The following is an 11,853-nucleotide window of genomic DNA, read 5'->3' on the forward strand; positions in this document are numbered from 1 at the left end:
AATTTGCAGCAATCCTTTTGCCTCAGCCTCCTGATGCTGGGATTACAGGTATGTGTCACCACTCCTGGCACAAAATTAGTTTTTTGGTGGGGTCTCTTTTTGTTGTCCATGTTGGTCTGGAACTCCTAGGCATTCTCATGCCTCAGCCTCCTGAGTGGCTGGATGTCTGACACCAAGCCCAGCTCTATGCTGTTTTTCATTTCTGAGACATGGACATGGGCTATAAGAACTGAAAGATAATTTAACCCATCCTCAATGATCACTTTATGAAGTATTCAGAGTTTACTGCTCACAAATTTTAAGGAATATAACTTATCCCTCCTTCGTACTAGAGATGATGGTTACTGCCTGGCTCCTCCCGGCCTAACGGCCTCTCTGAGGTTGATGTTAACATCGTTCTGGACATGGCAACAGGAAGCATCTGCAGATCCCACCACAAACGGAATCAATCCACTCTTTCCTTGTCTTGACCATAACTTTTGTTGGTATTAAGTTACAGTACTTGTCATGGCTTAGGGTTTTTGCAAGGGGAACAATACAATACAGGATACATGCAGGAAATCTGTCCACACATTGAAGACCAAAGAATCCACCTGAGGGCCTGGCTCCTAATATCCTGCATGAGTCCAGCTGAAGACCTAGAGCTCATAACAATGCCTCCCTGAAGTCCAACTGGAGGCCTAGAGCCCATGACAAAGTCTCATGCCAGGCTGATTCACAGATCTGGGGTGGAAAGGCCCAAAGGTCAGTGGTGGAAGCTAGAAAGTCTGTGCCAGCAGGATGAAGGATCTTTGCTAGCAGGCTGAGGGATTCGAACTGGAGCCAGGAAGAAATGCTCAAGGTAAGCACCACAGCCATCATCAACAGTGAAGTCCTGAACTCCTCCAGTGATGAGGAAAGCTGAGTTCCTATCAGGAAAACCAATGTGGCAAGCTTTTCCAGGAGGCTGAGCAGTGTAACATCTTCCCCTCTGCAGCCAGGAAGCAATGACCAAGATGAGGACCAGAGCTCCCCCAGAATGAACTGCAGCCACTCTCAGCAACAACGGTCCTGAGCTCTTCCTCTGACAAGAACAGCCACGTTCATCAGGAAAGCCAGCATGACAAGGTCCTCCAGCAGAATAGCCCAAGAGAACTAGCAACTTCCAACAGCTGCAACAGCTTCCCTAATATCCTCTTGACAGTTTCTCCAGTTCTGCCTCTTATGCTGCTGGCACCAATCCTCAGGTGGGCCTCCCATACACAGTACCAAGTATAGCTCAGCTAAGTCTAACAAGTTGACCACCAGTTACCAATCCACTACAGTATTTACCCTTTTACATTTAAAACATTCAGACATGTGGTGGATAATAGCTAAGAAAATAGAAATGACTTATGATGATGAGAATGTTTAGTTTTTCTCCACTGGTGTATTCTTATTTTTCCTTTGTGATTTAAAAGAAATGTGTCGGGGCTGGTGAGATGGCCCAGTGGTCTAAAGCACCTACTTAGAACAAGCTAAGCTCAAGCAAAGCACAGAGACCTTGGTTCAATCCCCCAGCACCACATGTGGCCCGCCCGCCCCCTGGTGGGCTGAGCTGGCCACACACTAAATAAATAAGTAAATAAATAAATAAATATTTAAAAAAAATAAAAGAAATGTGTCATGAAAGCCTTTTTTTTTTTTTTTTTTTTGTTTTTGAGATAGGATCTCACTTTATAGTTCAGGCTAGCCTTGAATTAATGGTGATCCTCCTGCCTCAGCCCCCCAAGTGCCAGGATGACATGAATGCCATTCTTACAAATGTTTTGTTTTGTTGTTCTAGAACCATATCTGGTGACAATGTAACTCAGAATATCAGTTAACAGCTGAAAGGGAACATTCAAGGTAATGCTCAAATCTGCTAGTGCTTGCACACCAAAGGCAAGCATAGTTTCCTGTCTGCATGCCTGCAGTCTGGTTCTTAGTATATTTCTTCTATTTTGTGACCTATAGAGCTAGTTACATTAAAAATAACTTAACTTGGGGCTGGGAGATAACTCAGTAGAATAAGTGCTTGCCTGGCAAGCACAAGGTCCTGAGTTCGATCCCTAGTACCACAAAAATAACTTTTTGTTATTTTTGTAAAAAATAGACTTGGTAAAAGTCTAGCCTTTTACCAAGATGGCACCAAAGGCAAAGAAGGAAGCCTGTGCCCCTCCCAAAGCTGAAGCCAAAGCAAAAACTTTGAAGGCCAAGAAGGAGGTGCTGAAAAGCATCCACAGCCACAAAAAGATACAAATGTCGCCCACCTTCCGCTGTCTCAAGACACTACTACTCCGGAGGCAGCCCCAATACCCTCGGAAGAGCACCCCCAGGAGAAACAAGCTTGACCCCCATGCCATCATCAAGATCTCCCTGACCACAGAGTCAGCCATGAAAAAGGTCGAGGACAACAACATACTCGTGTTCATTGTGGATGTCAGAGCCAATAAGCACCAAATCAAACAAGCTGTAAAGAAGCTCTATGACATCGATGTTGCCAAGGTCAATCCCCTAATCAGGCCTGATGGGGAGAAGAAGGCATATGCTCGACTGGCTCCTGATTATGATGCACTGGATGTTGTCAACAAAATTGGGATCATCTAAACTGAATCCAGCTGGCTAATTCTAAATATATACTTTTTTTCCTCAGTTAAAAAAAGAGTCTAGATACGGCTGGGGAGATATCTCAGTAGAATAAGTGCTTGCTTGGCAAGCGCAAGGTCCTGAGTTCAATCCCCGGTATCGGGGGTGGGGTGAGGTGGGAGGGAGTCTATGTATATTGTAATAATGTTAGCAGCAAACATCACACAATATGGCAACAGGAAGGAAAAAGTACACACTTGACCCGTCCTTAGATTTTCAGACTAGATTATGCCACGGCCAGCTGGAAGATAATGCTTGTAGGTTACTGAAATGATTCCAACTGTACAGACACTGCTCTGCTGACCATTTTGGACTTACTAAATCAGATTGGTATGGGCTGGGGAAATAGCTCAGTGGTTTAAGTGCCTGCTTGGCAAACACAAGGACCTAGGTTTGATCTCCTGTACTACATGCTGTGCCAGCTCTGGAACCAGGACTGGCTGTGCATGCCTATAATCCCAGCATGGGGAGGTTGAGACACGAGTATCACTAAGTCTGAACTGCATAGTGGGACCTTGTATCAAATAAATAAACAACAACAACTTTTTTTTTAAAATATACTGTGAATCAGATTGGTAGAAAGCTCTTGTCTGCTTTCTCAGAGCCCTTCCCATTTAACCAACTTAAAAGCTTCATCTCACTTATCACAGTCTCAAAGGAGTGTTTCTCAAGAATCCAAAATCTCAGATATGTTACATATTTTATGCCAGGCCCTGTTCCAGAGGCCAATTCAATAAAACCAGAGCTAGGCTTGTAGGCGTGTAATCCCAGCACTCTGGAGGCTGAGGCCGGAGGACTGATAAGAGTTCAAGGCCATCTTAAACTACATAGTGAGATTTTATCTCAAAACAACAACAAAAGACCCAGGGAGCTAGCTTAGTAGAATAAGCCCTTGTCTGGCAAATGCAAGGGCCTGAGTTCAATCCCTGGTTCAAAAAACAAAACAAAACAAAAAACCAAAATGCACAAAAACAACAAACTAGCCTTCCTGGAGCTTTTTTTTTTTTTTTTTTTTTGTACTGGGGATTGAATTCAGGACCTTGTGCTTGCCAGGCAAGTGCCTATTCTACTGAGCTAACTCCCCAGTTGTATTTTTTATTTATTTTAATTTTTTCTTTTTTTCTTTTCAGTACTGGGGATTGAACTCAGGACCCTGCACTTGGCAGAGCTTGCATTTTTTAAAAGCAGGATCTGAGGCTGGAGGTGTAGCGCAGGGGTAGGGCACATGCTTAGCATACGTGGGGCCTGGGTTCAGTCATCAGCACTAGAAAAAAAAGTAGGATTTATATAATAAAACATTCCCGAAACAGGGAAATGGTACATTTGCACCTTTCTTCTCCCTTGTGCCTTCCACACGGTGGGTGACTCGTAGTCACTCCTAAAATGTTTAAATAGCAGAGAATTTGTTTAGCCTAAGTCTAAAAACTGAGCACTGACTGCCTGGTACACGTTTGAACTTTTCCACTTGGCTGGACATCCTCCCTGCCCTGGCTCCAGATTCTCCGCAATCTGCTTGTCCAGCCTGCCGGGATGCTACAGATTCGAGTTAAACCTCACAAGTGCACATCATGCTTCTTGGGCAGGAAGGAGGTGCAAGACACTGGCAGCCCCTCACTGTCACTCAGCCCTTTGCAGGGTGAGGACAGCACAGAGTTGTGCCCTCCCACTGCCGACTCCAGTGCTCCCCAAGTTGCCTTCGTCACTCAGCACCCCATAGGCCCAGCACTTCCCTACCTGAGTAAAAGCAAAACCCTTTAGCCTCTTACTTAACAAACAACAACAGGACTGGAGAGATGGCTCAGTGGTCTAAAGCACCTACTTAGAACAGGCTTGGCAAAGCACAGGGACTGCGGTTTGATCCCCCAGCACCACATGCCAGCCAGTCCTGACCCCTGGTGGGCTGAGCTGCCCCCCCACACACAATGAATGTAATAAACAGTGGAATATATTAAAAAAAATAAATCTTTAAAAAAACAAACAAACAACAACAACAAAAAACAAAATCCATCCCATGCCACGCTGGCCCAGCCCTGAGGCATGCTGAGCCTGTGACAGTCCAGGCATGGTGGCACACGCCTGTAATCGTAGTGCTGGGGAGGCTGAAAACAGGAGGATTACTATGAGTCCAAGCTATGTAGTGAGACCCTGTACCAAATACATTTAAAAAAAGAAAACAAAACAAACTCTGAAGCAAATTCTTTTTTTTTTTTTTTTTCAATGTGTCTGAAGCAAATTCTATCCATGGCAACTTTTTTTTTTTTTTTTTTTTGTGGAACTGGGGATTGAACTCAGGCCCTTGCACTTGCCAGGGAAGCGCTTATTCCACTGAGCCATCTCCCCAGCCCCTCTATGGCAACTTTTAATGTAAACTCAGATTACATCGTAAGGCACTGGAGCAATAGCAACTGTCTGGGGGACTGGGATGTAGCTCAATGTGGCACATGTGCAGCCTCCAGTACTGCAAAACATGCACAAACCAAAACCCTTCCTTTTTAATATTTTTGCCTAAACCCTTCTCTGGAAGTTCAAAAGTTATATTTAACTGACAGGTAAGGAATTTACTATTCAGGGGCCAGCCAGATAGCTCAGCGGATTAAATTGCCTCTTGAGGCAGACACAGGGACTGGTTAGATTCTGGGCCATGCTGTGCAGGCCCCGCCTCCTGGGGTGTGTTGAAAGGGAGACAGAGACTGGGCGTGGTGTGCGCCTGTAATCCCAGCGCTTGGGAGGCTGAAAGTAGGATCATTAGGAGTCCAATCTGTGTAATGAGACCCTGTGTTAAATACATTTTAAAAAAAGAGAGAGGGCTGGTGAGATGGCTCAGTGGTCTAAAGCACCTACTTAGAACAAGCTAAGGGACCGCGGTTCTAATCCCCCAGCACCACATGCCAGCCAGCCCCACCCCCTGGTGGGCTGAGCTGGCCACACACACACAAAATAAATAAATAAATAAATAAAACAAATAAATAAAAAAAGAGAGAGAGAGAATTTACTGTTTCATTGAACTCAATCCCCATCCCTTTCTTTTTCCATAAAGAGGCCTCCCAGTTTCCTTTTATTCTCCTGACCTGAAGCTGGGCGCTGTGGACCCGCCTTAGCTCCTCTGTCTTGGCTGCAGTGAACTACCCCGAGGGATGAGGTGCCTTTTGAAGATGACCCCTAACCTCCTCTCTCATTCTGGTCAATTAGAACATTCCTACAGACATACTGTGCTTGGTCAGTGGTGCAAACCCAACTGAAGCCGGGGGTAGTGGCACAAGTCTGTAATCCCAGCACTTGAAAGGGCTTATACGGGAGGACTGCTGTGAGTTTCAAACCAGCCTGAACCCTGTCGAAAAAAGACAAAAGACAAAAGACAAAACAAGCCAAAAAAAAAAACCCCTCCAATTAAGTAACAACATCTTTTTATTTTTTGTATTTTAGGACAGGGTCTCACTATGTAATTAGACTCAGTGATCCACCTGTGTTCAGCCTCCCAAGAGCTGAGATTATATGTGTGCCACCAAACCCAGTCTCAATTGCCAAGTGTCAGTGTGCCCCGGGGGCAGGGCCAGGGCCAGCACCTGCAAGGCATGCTGAAGATAAGTAACATCTTAAAGTGGTATCAAGTTCCCATAGGTACAAATCAGGTCTACTCCCTAGATTCTATTCTTACTATGAAAAATATGTACAATTCAATCATGTTTTTAGAAATCAAGCATTCATTTACTTCTGAGCACTAGTAACTTTAATGAAAAAGAAAAAGCTCACTGAAATTATACAAACAGTAAATATGTGAATAGGAGGATCCTAATTAGTTTGGTAACTTGTGTTTTTTAACACCTTGGAAGAAAGTGATTCTATAGGGCTGGCGAGATGGCTCAGTGGTCTAAAGCATCTACTTGGAACAAGCTTGGCAAAGCACAGGGACTGCGGTTCAATCCCCCAGCACCACATGCCAGCCAGCCCCGGCCCCTGGTGGGCTGAGCTGGCCACACACACACACACACACACACACAAAATAAATAAAGAAATAAATGTTTAAAAAAAAAAAAAAAGAAAGAAAGTGATTCTATAGTAAGGCTCCATCTTTTTCTGTTTTCAGGTTAAAATTCTACCTTGGCAAAAAAAAAGGAAAATTTTACCTTGAGTTCATTTGGTATGAGTACTGCAGAGAGAAAAAAGCAGGCAACCAGTGACAGGGCACAGTTGTCTTAGTGGCTGCTGTGTGGAGAGCCAGGCGCTGAGGCTTGCGGGCTCCAGTAAAGGAGAGCGCTGGGAGGCACACATGGTGGTCTCACCCAGAGACCCGGCTTTATTGCCTAACACTGCACATTTAAAATAGACTAAAGCTGGTTGTGGTGGTGCACACCTGTAGTCCTAGCTCAAAGGATTACAAGATCAATCCCAATACAGGCAATTAGAAACATCCTTTCTCAAAGTTAAACAGCAACAACAATGTCTGGGGATGTGTGTGAAGACCCCCAGTTCAAGTCTCATACCACAAAAAAACCAATTCCTCTATACACAGTAAAGGTAAATAGTACAATTTTCATTTAGGTCTGGTCTTCTATCCTCTACAGTATAAACTAGCTTATCCATTTTCTATCTTTATAAACTTCCCTACCTGAATTTAAAGCATGCTGTTTTGGATGATGTTAATAGTTATCCTTTATTTTATTCTATATGGAGAGGATTCCCCTGTTTTCCTCTTACTCCTGTCTATAGCATCAACACCACTCAGCAAAGATGTCACAGCATAGAAAGTGCAGATGTATTAGTGGGCTACGCTCCAGAATACAAGTGTAAATTAGCTATCTGGGACCTGGAACTCATTTTCCCATGGAAATAGTGGTTATGTCCCCAGATGGTCTACAGCAGCTTTCCTCAGCGGGAATACAGCAGAAATGAACACTGTCACCTTCGTGTTAACCTCTGTGTATTATCCTGAGGTCTCTCTGGATTTCTTCATTACTACAGTGTTTTAGCTAACCTCACTTTGGGGACAGTTTTTTTAATTATTAATTACAGAAAAAGTTGACTAGGATGTGTAATTCCACCCAAATTCAATCTGTAATACTGTGCTAGGGTTATTATTTTTTTTTTAAAAGCCATGACTTAAAATCTGACTTGTTAGAGAATTATTTTCCTTTTCCTAAATTAGGAGTTAAGAGAATGGTCCAGATGAGGACAGACTGCTACAATGTTATGAGCATGGCACCAGGCATAGGTCTGGTCACACACACGCGCACACACACACACAGACACACACACAGGAACATGCACACACACACCAAACTCTCTAGTAACCACATAGTATTGCCCAGGCCTGTGTCCTCTGGGAAAGGGGTCACAATTCAGGAGGGCACCTGTGCAAGGCTCCCACACATGAGGACTACAGTCAAATCTCTTTTACGGAAATCTCATATTAAAGTTACGAGGTATACAAATGCCCACCAAATACAATGCTTATCTCAGGATACTTTCTTGTAGGCCTCCTGAGCACAGTAGCCACAATAAAAGCAAAATCTGCCCAGCGTGAAGGCACACACCTGTAAACACAGTATCTGACTATAATTCCAGCACTTCAGAGGTTCAGTTCAAGGCCAGTTTGAACTGCACAGTGAAATCTTGTCTCACCCCACCCCCGGGGTACACTGAGACGACACTGAGACTGGGCATGGTGGCCCATGCCTATAATACAAAAAAAAAAAAAAGGGCAAGAAAAAAGACAAAAAACAAAACAAAAAACTCCAAAACAAACAAAAAAAATATAGAGGAAAAGCACAATCTTTGTTTTAGGGCCAGCTATGGTGGTACACACCTGTTATTCCAGAACTAAGGAGACTGAGGCAGGAGGACTCCTGAGTTTGAGGCCAGCCTAGGCTATAGTGAGCTCAAGGCCAGTGTGCACTACATAGTGAGACCCTACCTTTAAAAAACAATCTGTTTTAGGTAAAAACATTGCCAATGAATGTCTCTAAAATAAAAATACTTAAATGTACTTAAAAATGTGTCTGGCCATGGTAGAATAGGGTTTCCTTGTGTAGTTCAGGTTGGCCTCCAACTCCTGGGATTCTCTTGCCTCAGCCTCCTAAATATTGGGATTACAGGCATGTACCACCATATGTTGTGGTACAGTGCTTTTTCGGGGGGGGGGGGGCAGAACTGGGGATTGAACTCAGGCCCTTGTACTTGCCGGGGAAGCGCTTATTCTACTGAGCCATCTCCCTGGCCCCAGTACAGTGTTTTTGAAAGCTCTTAGCTGTGTTCCCCAGGCTGGAGTGTAACACCTTGATCTCCACCCAGGCATGCTTCCTACAGAGCTCTGTGCCCAGGAGCCAACACACAATGAACTCAGCATAGCACACTACAGCCTCAGACTCCTTGGCTCCATGATCCTCCTGCCTCCCAGTAACTGCCATGCCCTAGCATACTTGGTGAATGCTCAAATTCTTATTTTCCATAAAAACCACCCATTTGTTCAATGACGTCTGCTGCTGTTGTAGGCAGCTGAATTAGATAGAAATGATATAGGCAGTCAGACAGGGCCAGGCCCACAAGGACACAAGATGGAAGACAAGGTGACTTCGTAACTTGGAAGAGACAGACATTTCCTTATGGGCCACACCTGAAGACCAAGACAAAAGAGGAAACATACAGCTACATACTTCCCTAGGGATGGGTATCAGGGATTGATATTCTAAATAGGTATCAATCACCTTGAAAGAGCCCAAATGTCACTAGCCCAACCCCCAACAGGAAGAGACCCTGTCACACATTCATACCTGCTTGCTGTATGACTTGCTTCTCCATTTGGTACTGGATTTGATCATTGTGCCTGAGCAATTGTGCTTGTAATCTCATTGGTGACCATTGTTTTGTCCCAGGTTGTGCCCACCTAAGTAAGTTCCCATGTTGTCTCCACCTGACCACATGGTTTTCCTTTATAAAAGTGCCTGGAAGAAACAGCTTCCTGGGGACAATGCGCTCAGGGCCCTCCCTACTGTCCCTCTCTAGGACAGGAGTTTTCTTTCCTTTGATAAATATATTCTGCCTATAACTTCGTTTGTTCTTAAAATTCATTCTTTCTCTAGGATAGGAGCTTTCTTTCCTTCAATAAATATATTCTGTTCCTAATTTCTGTTTGTTCTTAAAATTCATTCTTTGGTTTTAGAGAATAGGAACTTATCCCAGGTGCTTTTTAGGTTGGGAGATCAGCTTTTCTCCCTGTGTCATTTGGAGGTTCCCCGTATCACTGCCAGTGCTTTTGTATGCTTTTCTAACATCCAGTGATTCTGTCAGGAAATGCACCAAGGCGTGGCTGTGCTGCTTGAAGATGCTGTTTTCCTTTATGCTACTGGGACTGAGCCCAACATCTTTACACTGAGACATCCTTGGCCATCCTTTTATTTTTTATCTTGACATAGGGTGTTGCTTTGTCATTAAGGTGCTCTGGCTGGGTTCCAAGTTGTGGTCCTCCTGCCTTGGCCTCCTAGAATGCTGGGGTTACAGGCCGGTTCCTGGGCACATGATCCAATTCTATTCAGTTATTTATTTTTGTTTTAGGGAAGGGTGAACAGGGTGTTCAGGGTCTCACTACTAGATTGGAGTTGTGATGCACCTTTTGCAGCCTCCCAAGAGCTGGTATTACAGGCACGCCACCATACCCAGTCTCAACTGCTGTCTCAGCACACCCCAGGAGTGGGGCTGGTATGGCAGGCCCAGGGATGGAACCCCCTGCCCCTGCGTCTGCTTGCAGGCACTGTAGTCCACTGAGCTATCTGGCTGGCCCCAAATTCTATTTATTTATTTTTAAAATTTATTTATTTATTTGTGTGTGTGTGTGTGTGTGGCCAGCTCAGCCCACCAGGGGCCGGGGCTGGCTGGCATGTGGTGCTGGGGGATTGAACCGTGATCCCTGTGCTTTGCTAAGCTTGTTCTAAGTAGGTGCTTTAGACCACTGAGCCATCTCACCAGCCCCCCCCCAAATTCTATTTATATTTACGTACATTTTCCTATTTTAATTATTATTATTATTTTTTTTTTTTGTGGAACCGGGGATTGAACTCAGATCTCTGCGCTTGCCAGGGAAGCGCTTATTCTACTGAGTTTTCTCCCCGGCCCCTTAACTTATTTTTAAGACAGGGTCTTACTATGTAGCACTAGCTGGCCTCAAACTCAGTGATCCTCTGCTCGTCCCCCACCAGTGCTGGGATTACAAGAATGCACTACCACCCCTGTCTCACATGTGTGTGTCTTGCATGGGTGAAGGAAACATTTAAAAATAGGACTGAACTGATGCTAAGCAAGCACTCTACCACTGAGCTACATTCTAAGTATGGGTGGTTGCTTTACATACAACTAAAACCATATAACACTGAGAGGGAGATCTGACTGAAGATGTTAAGAGTAAAAAGAAGGCAGTTTCCTATCTCAACTAAGGACCAAAGAGCCACTTTGGCAATAAAGGCATAGTAGAATGAATAAGCTCCTGCTTTCTGCTATCTACTGCTTATCTTTAGGATCTGGAATAAAGTACCTCTTAATCACATTATATCTCAACTGACAAACATGATTGTTTATCTTTCTGCATTTGAAACATTTTCTCAGTATTAAAATCAGCTACTGTGCTTAAACAAAGCAGTCAGCCTTAGGATGCCATGGTTCGAACCCAGATACTCACAACGAACCCGTAATGCCCTGAAGGCATGATGAGGCCACACACACACACACACACACACACGCACTCCTTTGGGGGCCGGGGAGGTGGCTCAGTGGAATAAGCGCTTCCCTGGCAAGTGCAAGGGCCTGAGTTCAATCCCCGGTTCTGCAAAACAAAAAAAAAAAAAAAAATCACCTACTTCTGACAGGTGTGCTGGCACACCCCTAGGTCCTAGCACTTGGGCTGAGGCAGGAGGATCCAGGGAATTGAGGCCAGCTTGGGCTAAAAGGGAGTTCAAGGCCAGCCTAAACTGCATTAATTAAAACCCTGCCTCAAAAACCAAAACCAAAACCAAACCCACCCCTCCCACCCAATTAATTACTTCTGTTCTTCATGGAAGTGGACTAAACCACTGGTTGTCACTGTGATTGATAAGGGCTGTCATGGCTGGGTACTAAAATTTGTTTTGGCAAAACACCTGGCGGGAACCCAGTACTTCTAGACAGGTTGTGGGTGACATCTTGCTTACCTTGGAAACTACTATACAGGAGAATTCAGAAACT

The 11,853-nt window shown here is 44.4% G+C and overlaps 1 pseudogene; it reads left to right on the forward strand.

Moving 5' to 3' along the window:
- The first annotated feature begins 2,142 nt into the window (after nucleotides 1-2,142).
- LOC105741590 lies at nucleotides 2,143-2,607 on the forward strand (annotated as a pseudogene).
- Nucleotides 2,608-11,853: the final 9,246 nt, after the last annotated feature.

Source organism: Octodon degus, unplaced genomic scaffold, assembly GCF_000260255.1.
Source record: "Octodon degus isolate 3935 unplaced genomic scaffold, OctDeg1.0 scaffold00016, whole genome shotgun sequence".
Lineage (NCBI taxonomy): Eukaryota > Metazoa > Chordata > Mammalia > Rodentia > Octodontidae > Octodon > Octodon degus.